The sequence below is a fragment of the Siniperca chuatsi genome, linkage group LG24 (assembly GCF_020085105.1).
Source record: "Siniperca chuatsi isolate FFG_IHB_CAS linkage group LG24, ASM2008510v1, whole genome shotgun sequence".
Lineage (NCBI taxonomy): Eukaryota > Metazoa > Chordata > Actinopteri > Centrarchiformes > Sinipercidae > Siniperca > Siniperca chuatsi.
This window is the reverse complement of record NC_058065.1, coordinates 162,682-172,500: the sequence shown is the minus strand read 5'-3', so window position 1 is coordinate 172,500 and position 9,819 is coordinate 162,682. Positions and strand designations below refer to the sequence as shown.

At 40.3% G+C, this 9,819-nt stretch overlaps 1 pseudogene; it reads right to left on the bottom strand.

The window, feature by feature from the left end:
• The window catches only part of LOC122871936, a 10,759-nt pseudogene extending 5,802 nt beyond the window's left edge, over positions 1–4,957 (bottom strand).
• Between the last annotated feature and the right edge of the window lie 4,862 nt (positions 4,958–9,819).

Sequence of the window (9,819 nt, the reverse complement as noted above, 5' to 3'; positions counted from 1 at the left end):
GTTCAACCAGCTCTGAAAAATATAGAGTTCCTGTGGTAAACTGCCTGTAATGGTCTTTCCCTGCTGGGAGTCAGGTGGTTACATTACTGCTGAATCTAACTTAATGTCTTTTGATGCTGATGTGCTTAAAGGCCGGAAATGCTTGAACCCCGATGAATGCTGCTTGCAGCTTTAATTTCCATGTGTTTTCTTAACTAGTTCTAAAAAACAAACGAACGAACAAACCTTCACAGTCAAGGAGACAGTCGGCCCAGTAGCCCACGGCTTGACTTTCTTTAAGTCTTCGATTCCTCCCCGAAGGACCGAGGCCAGGTCTGAAGAGTATCTCAAGGTCAAAAGCAGCGAGTTGCTTTTCAGAGGGGCTCAGGGCAGGGGCCAGCAAAGTAGGGTGCTGCTGTAGTGCAGTCAAAACCTCCAGGGTTCAAAGACCCTCCCTGAATCTACAGAGGGAACAAAAACATTGTTTCACTGCTGTGTAGTGGCAACTGCATTTAAATGAAAGAAAACTATGAAATATTCTCTTCTCCACAATTACTGTCCACCTTAACAAACGGACATTTGGGGGAAAATGGTTGTGTTGAAAACTGATTTAAAGAGCCCTGTTTTCACATTGCACATTCAGAGTTAGCTGTTACAAACTAAGTATTACACACAGAAACAGAAGACTGGAACGACACAGACGGCTGGGTGGCTCCAGCACTTACAAAGTCTACATGCCCCGTGCACTTTTTCAAAACTCTGTTGTGTTATAGATTCAATTTAAAATAGGAATATTTATCTTTTTCCTCAGCAGTATACGCACAATACGTCAATGACAATGCAAAAACAGTTTTTTAGAAATTGTAGCCAATTTAATAAAAAAAAAAAAGAAATATCACATTCACAGAAGTTAACAAACCCTTTGCTGTTGAACCACCTTTGGAATAATTCCAGCCTGGATTCGTTGTGTATGAAGCTTCAGGCTTTACACACCCATCAACATCAGCACACTCTTAGATCTGCTTTCATATAATAACCTGTATAAGCCTTTAATTCAATTCAGTTTTATTTATAGTATCAAATCATAACAAGAGTCATCTCAAGACACTTTACAGACAGAGCCGGTCCATCATGATGCATTGTGTGTAGACTGACGAGGAAAAAGATTAATATCTATTTGAAATTGAATCTATAAGGTGTGTAGACTTAATGAAGGCACTGTAGTTTGACAAGGCACAGCATGAAGCAACATCACATATCAGTTGAAATACACTAAGTTACAAATTGGTAACGGATATACATGCTTGCATAAACCAAAGATGGGGACCCTGAGGTATTTCAAACTAAAGATCCTTATATAAATACATAAAAAAGAAGAAAATCTCACCACTACAAAGATCATCTCACCTGTCAATTACAGATGAGTTGCGGTCAATAACATACCACTGGAGGTAGTCTGAAACACTCTCTCTCTTTTCTTCCACAGTAGCCACATGTCTCAGACACCCTGCTGTCTGTAACATTGTGCTGTCTCATCATACATTCGTGCAGAGCATCTAATGAAGCAGCATTCTCAATCTGAAACACATGAAAAGGGGCGTACACACCCCAGGCAATAACTGGAAGCACTGCATCTCTTTGCCTGTTTTTTTAATGAGATACATACACAGCGTAGTGTAATCTTACACCATCAAAAACGAATAAATGAATGGAACTAATTCTGTACTGGATATAGGAAGTAAACACTGTCTCAAAACACTGCAGGAACTCTGTAAAACCCTGCCCTACCATACCGCAGCATTATGCTATTCTCACCTCTTGCAAAGCGTTCCCTATCTCTTCAGCAGTTATTAAATTAGTTGGTGCTTTGAATGAAGGCTGGCCTGCAAGATAATGTACAAGATCTTTGGACAGGAAATGGGGTCCTGGACCTCCGTGCACAGCTGACAGATCAATCATCTTTCCTGCCAGGTGGTATTCATCCTCCCTAACAGCTGTGAAGGAATTCATATTGCAAACTTAAAACAAACAATGCATTATATACTGTAATATACAAGCATTTGTCATGTGATATATATGGTCAGTGATCATTAACCAACCATTAGTAGCCTATGGTGCACATCTAACCCATATGCATACCATTTGCACTGTAGACCAAGAATCGATGCCCTTCTGGTCTTTTAGGTGTTTCATTAGTAGAGTTAAAACCTCTGGTCTTGGACCGCCAGTGTCAGTTCCCTCTTCCAGAACACCAGTATCATCAGTAAATCTGACCAGCATGTCACAGGTTTCAGAATATGTTGCACGCTTGAAACCTCTGACTGCCCCATCCCAAACATGAGCCCCTGAGATGCTGAACCGGCAGACTCTCTTATGATCAATAGGAAGCGACAGGTTTGCTATGATGTCAGGTAATGTAATGTCCGTCTCCTCCCTGTAATGCCAAAAAGTGACTTCATTTGTGGATGTTCCAGATACACCAGAACTCTTGCACAGTGAAAAAACAGGAGCGCTATAGTCAAAAGCTGTCATATTACATTGCTGTGTGTTGGAAATTCTTCACATTGACAGCAACCGGCTCTTCATCCTCTTGCTCAACATTTGGTGAATACAGGTCTGTGTATTTACTGTTGGGAAATTAAATTATTATTATTAATTCAATTTCCATGTTAAAACATCTTACAAACAAAAGTGTCCTCCCCATGTAATCAGTTAAATACATTTAAATTATGTCAGTCATTGTGATTGTTTTTATTTACCTGTAGCAAGAAGTTTTTTCTGGATTTTTTTCAGGTGGATCCAGATCCTCAGCATCAGATATTACTATCTGGAAGAAAAAAAGATTAAAATGTCTGAAACAACAACACTGAAAGCAAGAAACGTCATGGTGCCAGTCTGCCTCATTACCTGTCCTGGCCGAATTGTTGATGAATGTCCTGGTGCATCTCTGAAACATGATAAAACATAAAAATGATTAGCTCCATGATAAAGGCTGTAATCTAGTTTTGAGTAAAAGGTAGCAGTAGAGGGAACAGAAAGATGATTTTGTTATAAATCACATTACACATATGGTATTTTCTGTTTAAAGTTCATCAGAGCGAATTCTCTGATCACATCAGCAACTTAAAGACAGATTATTTAAAAGTACTCTCATGCAATTTGGCATCTAGCCTTGGTCAGCGAGTCAAACGGATGAAATGAGAGACAATGGGTCTTTTCTAGTGGCCAAGGTGTTCTGGGCTAGAGTGGGTGTTTCAGACATCTTAAAACCAGCAGGTGTCCTTCAGGCCTACAGTCAAATCATGTAAACATTATGTATACACCAAGACACAGCCAAGATTCCCATTGGTTGATTACCACTAGAAAAAAAACATTGTCTTTCATTACATCCCCCAACTTCATTCTCACATGTTTTTTTTTTTAACGGTTTGGTTAAATTTGTCATTTGTGTTTATTCACCTGCGAGAGCTTATTGTTATGTTTTTAGGACACACCAATAAGCTCTCGCAGGTGAACGAAGTAAAGCTCACACAAGCAGCTGTGGGTCCTTCAGGTAGGGAGCGAGGGGCACCTCAGCCGATAGCATGTAGCAACGTTGAGCTTATGTGCGGTCTTGCTGTATTTCCAGGTGAACAAAAGTGGTAAAACATCTCCAAAACAGCAATATAAATGTATAATGTGTATGTGAATAAGTCGTGAAATATCTGCTAGTAGTTTTATCACAATTTTGTGATTTAAATGGAAACAAATGTTAAATTGCCCTTTATCCGGTAGTGAAAGCACTGTAGCCCAATAAGATATGGGTTATTATTATTATTTCCAGTCAAGAAGTAAAGAAATCATTTCCACCCATGCACGCCTGAAAGTTCCTTTGTGTACAAGTGTGCAACACCTACCTTTCATCTTCCAGTTTGAGTTTGGGAGTACTTCGATTTTGTGGTTCAAAAACCTGAGAGGAAACGGATAAAATGATCAACAATTTTCAACAGCTTCCATTATTGTTCCATTACCACATACAGCACATATCAATGCTGATTGGTTTCCTGTGTTACTGTATAATAGTTACTGCAAAATAATCAAAACAAACCTTTTTCCACTAAATTATTGACCAGGACAAAGATTTTATGTGTAAAATCCAATGCACATCCAATAAATAAATACAAACATACATAAATATTAAAAAAAAATTAGAAATAACTGATGTACCAAAGTGTCAGCTCGATTGAATTCAGCTGTGCTCCTTGTTGTGATGACAGTTTCAGAATCAGAGTCTGAGGTATCGTCCACTGAAAAAAATAAATCAAACAAACCTTATCTCTCCTCCAGCAGAGGATCAAAATATGTAAAAAAAATATTGAATCATGAGATCCACTGACCTCTTTTATAGTGTTTTTCTGGGCAAATGAAAAAAGGGATCCTGGAATATGCCTTTCCTGTTTCCTTTTTATATTCTGCCAGTTTGAATGGCCTTTCTGAGCCAGGCACATGGACCACCTCTGAGCAGTCTGGACACAAAAGGACGTGAGGTCCTTCGTGCATGTCCTTGTTAAATGTTCTCATTTTGTGTGCAGCTTGTTTCAGTAGATCAGGTGCTGCTACCTCCGGGTCTGCAAATAACGGGAGTGTTTTCCCTCGTAGAGGTTTTAAATCGGCTCCATCAGTTTCATGCGGCACCATCAGTCCTACATTTATCTAGTAAAATAACAAAGATATATAATGAATGTATACATAGGTAAAATAAATACACACATACACACAAATACATATAGTGCATTGCAAACTTGTATAGGACGGTCAGTACAACTTACCTGGACGTGTTTTCTTTCTTTAGGCTTAAATCTTCCTTTTGGCCCAAAGTTAAAAGACTGGCGTTCTTTTGACTTCGAGCTTCTGTACTCCATGAACTGTTTGTATGATGGGCATGGCTGTTCTGCTGAAATGGACAGACTTCCGTTTCAAAACAGAAAGTTATAAGCCGCTCAAAAAATCATTATTAGCATTACTGATTTTATTCACATGGCCTCAGATAGCTAGCGTTTTGCTACACTAAAAAAATAACAAATAACAACTTACTTTGCTTAGCCCTTTCCAGCTGTCGAGACGTCCCCTGTGTTTCCGTCTGGTCCGCGTCCTTTAGAAACTCCAAACACCGACCACACGTAAAGCAAAACCATGTTAAGCTGCTCATGTGTTTGCCACAAAACGGGCAAAACATCCCTCGGCCGCAGTCCATGTTCGGTCACCATAAACTTTATTTACGCCATTAACTCCACAACCACAACACGAATTTACCGCATCACTTCCGGTGTATGGTACATTCCCTCTCCGTGAAGAATCTGTCATTGTAAATTTGTTTCGGGACTGGTAAAAGTGTTTTGCATCTTGTTCATTTGTTTTCCAAAATGTAAAGTTGTCTCGAGCTTTGTAAAAGTGTTTCACACTTTGTAATGTTGTTTGTCACTTCCCAGCCACCGTACCTTTGGGATGAACTGGAACATCGACTGTGATCCAGACCTGATCACCAACATCAGTGCTGGACCTCACTGATGCTCTGGAGTCTGAATGGGAGCGAATCCCTGCAGCAGGTTCAACATCTGCTGGAAAGACTGAATACAGAAGAGTGGACATGATGTCGCAGTCACATGTTACTCTGTCAGCTGTCCACTTACTTTTGGCCATATAGAGTATCACAGCCTGACAAACCTGCTCTCTTTACATTTAGTGAATGTGCCCTTAAAGGTTTTGTGCAGCCTACACCTTTATGAAAATGTTCAGATTGTTGAATTCTTCCAGTCCAGCAGAGGGTAGCATCATCCCACTGATGAAGAGGAAGGCGAGTTGGAGGCTGCATGGACAACAAGGTTAGAGTCATCAGACTGTTAACACTCCAACATTGTTATCACTCATCTAAACACTACACTGATCTCACTCTCTGAAAACAAGACAAACCTTTGAAGGTCGACGTCAAGAGGAACACAGCGGTTCTGAGTAGTTATGGGGGAAACGAAGCTTTCTGAAGCACAGAATCACTGTGAAGCAGTTGTGTTGAAAGTGTTTCCGTTAGGATTTGCAGATTTGTACCCAGAAGCAGACTCAGAGACAAACTGTGATAAAAGGTGCAGTTATTGTAAAGGGCAGTGGGGAATGGAGATGGAGAGGGTTGAGGGAGCAGAGGGAGTCGGAGTGGCAGTGGCTGAGGGAGACTGAGGCATACCACTACACAGCACATATGACAATTTTGGACTAAAGTGAAACATAAAAGGACAAATCCTTCACTTTTACTCCCACTGGCAAATTTCAGAATAAAATCTTAAATGTAAAAGAGCTGCAGAGGTTTGTCTGAGATGTTGCAGTACAGAATGAGAACAGTTCAGTTTGAGCCTTTTATTTGCATTTGATTTAAACAAACAGGAAGTAACACCACTCAGTGCTTTTGAATTAATCAGCGGTGCAGTCAACAAGAAAAGCTTGTCTAGATTTGGTTTTCATGCATCTTTATTTTTTCATGCATGCTGTTTCTATTTTTATTTCCTGTTTAAATATGTACGATTCTCAGCGTCGACCTGTTGAGTATTTACAGTCGTTTCCCTTGTTCGCCTGACAATGTGAACTCGCACTGAACGACAGTATGTCGTCTAATCTGCAGTGAGGGAGAGATCATAAACCATATAAAAGCTAGATGGAGAAATCTATGGCCAAATAATCACAAAGCGTGAAAGAGACTCGTTTCCATTCATCTGTCAGCGTTTTACCGACACTTTATTTCTCTCAGGACGTGTCTGGATCAATATTCAGAGATCTGTGTTCAGGGTCGTGTGTTCAACAGTGGTAGAAAGTACATTTACTCACAAACTGTACTGAAGTAGTTTGGAGGTACTTGTACTTTACTGACAGTCACAGGGGACATTTGACTGCAGAATGAGGACGTTTCCTGCTGATACTTTAACTACATGAAGCTGATAATACTTGTTTACTTTTACTGAAGCAGGATTTTGAATGCAGGACTTTTACTTGTACTGGAGGGTTTGCACACTGTTGTATTGGTACTTTTACTTCAGTGCAGCTTGTTGTTCTTCAGATAAGTTGAACTGTATGTCTGTACATGAATGTCACATGGTGTAAAGTACTGCAGTAAAGTACATGTAGTATAAAGTACTGCAGTAAAGTGTATGTAGTGCTCACCCGCTTCATCCAACGCGTCTTCTTCACCCACATTTCCGCACCCCCCGTGCTGTCCCGAGGTAAGCGACATACTTACATCCACAGAAAATAAGCTGTCCGGACTGGCCAGAGTAGCATTAACAGAAGTACTGCACAAAGACTTTGAACCAGTCCGCCACAGTCTGGAACACAGCCAACAAGAAAACAGTTCGCTTCTGGATTCACAAGCACGCAGCATGAGGACCAACCTGATTTTCACCGGATCGCTGAACCTCCCGCTGACGAACCCGAGAAAGCAGTCAAGGGTTTTATGGTTCAACAGCTCAAACTCCCAACAGAAACTGCCAACAACTTCACTTTTCACCGCGTTCACCGGCTAGGAAGAACTCTCAGCCATTGTTAAACTCGAACATTTTAAACACAAAGACTTGGCTCATCGGCAGGGAAACAGTTAAAGGACCCTCACTGCGACCAGTTTCCACCAGAAATCCTCCACAGACGGAAACAGCTAACCCCCATCCGCAAGCAAATGATGAAAGAAGCAAAAGAGCGATACTTACAGTGGACACATTGTACATTGATGGACCCCCCCCCCCGGCTCTACTAGAACCCTTCCCTCAACAATACCATCCCATTGCACTATACAAGCATGCACCTCAGTCCCCTGTGTTTTGTTTTTCAAACTGTGTTGTTTTTTGTTTTATTCTGTGCTTTGCTGTAAATGCTTAGGTTTCAAAACACCCGAAGATCAGCACAATTCACTCACTCATTTTCAGCCACTCATAATTCAAAACAAAGAGGAGTATGTATCTTGATAAGCAAAACAATTCAATTTGTTCATAACACAACTATTTCAGACCCAGAAGGACGCTTTATTATCATAAACATAACAATTAACAATAACATTTACAGCCCAAATTCAGATAACCCTGCCTTTTTCCACACTTTGTTTTCTTCCATTTCAAATTTTTCCAACGGCCGGTAATTATAGGAGGCGATTTCAACACCGTAATTGACCAATCCACTGACACAATAACACAGTCCATGAGAGATTTTGGCCTTGGCGATGGTTGGAGGCTACAGCATCCAACTGACAGAGAATATACATTTTACTCGCCAGGTCATCATAGCTACTCTGCATAGACTTTTTCCTAACCAGCAATTCAATCATACCAAATATGTCTGAGCACAAAATCCACTCCATCAGCATCAGTGACCGTGCTCCAGTAACATTCATATGGAATCCAGCTACTTTCCATAAACACATCAGTAGATGGCGCTTTAACACATCACTCCTTACAGACCCAGAGTTTGACAGTTATCTTAAAAGAGAGCGGACATCCTTCCTAGAAATAAACGACTCACCAAAGTTATTAGCTTCATTACTTTGGGAAACAGGCAAAGCAATACTACGAGGTAAAATCCTTTCATTCTCCGTCCATAAAAAGAAATCAGACTAGAAAAGAAAAGAACATGAAATATTACATGCAAATAACCCATCAGAAGTAATATATAATGAATTAAGAAAACAAATTCCTGCTAAACGAAATCATCAATAAAAAAGCTCAATTTCTAATTCATAGACTTCCTCAAGAAACCGACCATCATAGCAACAAATCCAGTAAATATTTGGCCAATCAGATTAAAGGGAACAGAGAAAAAGTAACAATTGCAACTATTATGCAAAATCCTCAATCATCTCTGCAAGAAATAGCTAAAACCATTGATTTATACTCTACAATATCAGATTATGCAATAAACTGGAATAAATCTTCAATTTTTCCACTACATCAAACCAAATGGGATGTGGTAGCCCAGGCATCACCCATTCCTCCATGCACAGGCCACATCACTTATTTAGGCATTAGGGTTTCCTCCAGACTGTCAGAGCTGACTGGACTCAACTTCACTCCTTTACTGAAAACATTAGAAGACGACCTTCACCGCTGGCACAACGTCCCGCTTTCCATCCAGGGCAGAATAGCTCTAATCAAACTGACAGTACTTCCAAAAATAAACTACTTATTCTCAATGATCCCAACCCAACCTTCTCTCACTTGGTTCAAATCTTTAGACTCCATCGTTACCCGATTCTACTGGAAAAATAAACCACCACGGATCAAATTAAGCACAAATCTTTAGGAGGATTAGAGGCCGCACATTTTTACCATTCCTCACTAGCAAACCAACTTCAATACATATATAAATGGACTCGCCCCACTCAGTCAGACATTATATGGCTAGACATGGAACAATCACTCTGTGAAAACCTGCACATATCAGACATCCCGTTTCTCAGTCAGTCCATCAAACATCACCCATGCTTCAAAGCATTGACAATAGCCTCTGCTCTGACGGCCTGGTGGAAATATCATCAAATCACGAACTCCAATCAGGCCCCATCTAAACTCACCCCACTCTGGAACAACCCTGATTTCACAAGCAACAAAAAAACACTCCGTTTCCATAAATGGGCAGAAAAGGGCATCACACATATTCATCACATTTTTCAGTCTAACAACTTTGTTTCACTTCCCTGCTTAGTCCAGGAGTACGGTATCGGGAGCAATCAGTTCTTGAATTATCTGCAACTCAAATCAGCTGTTTTATCCAAAATCAACAATAGAACCATCGATCTTCACCTTCCTTCCGCATTAGCAGATTTAGTTAATATATCCT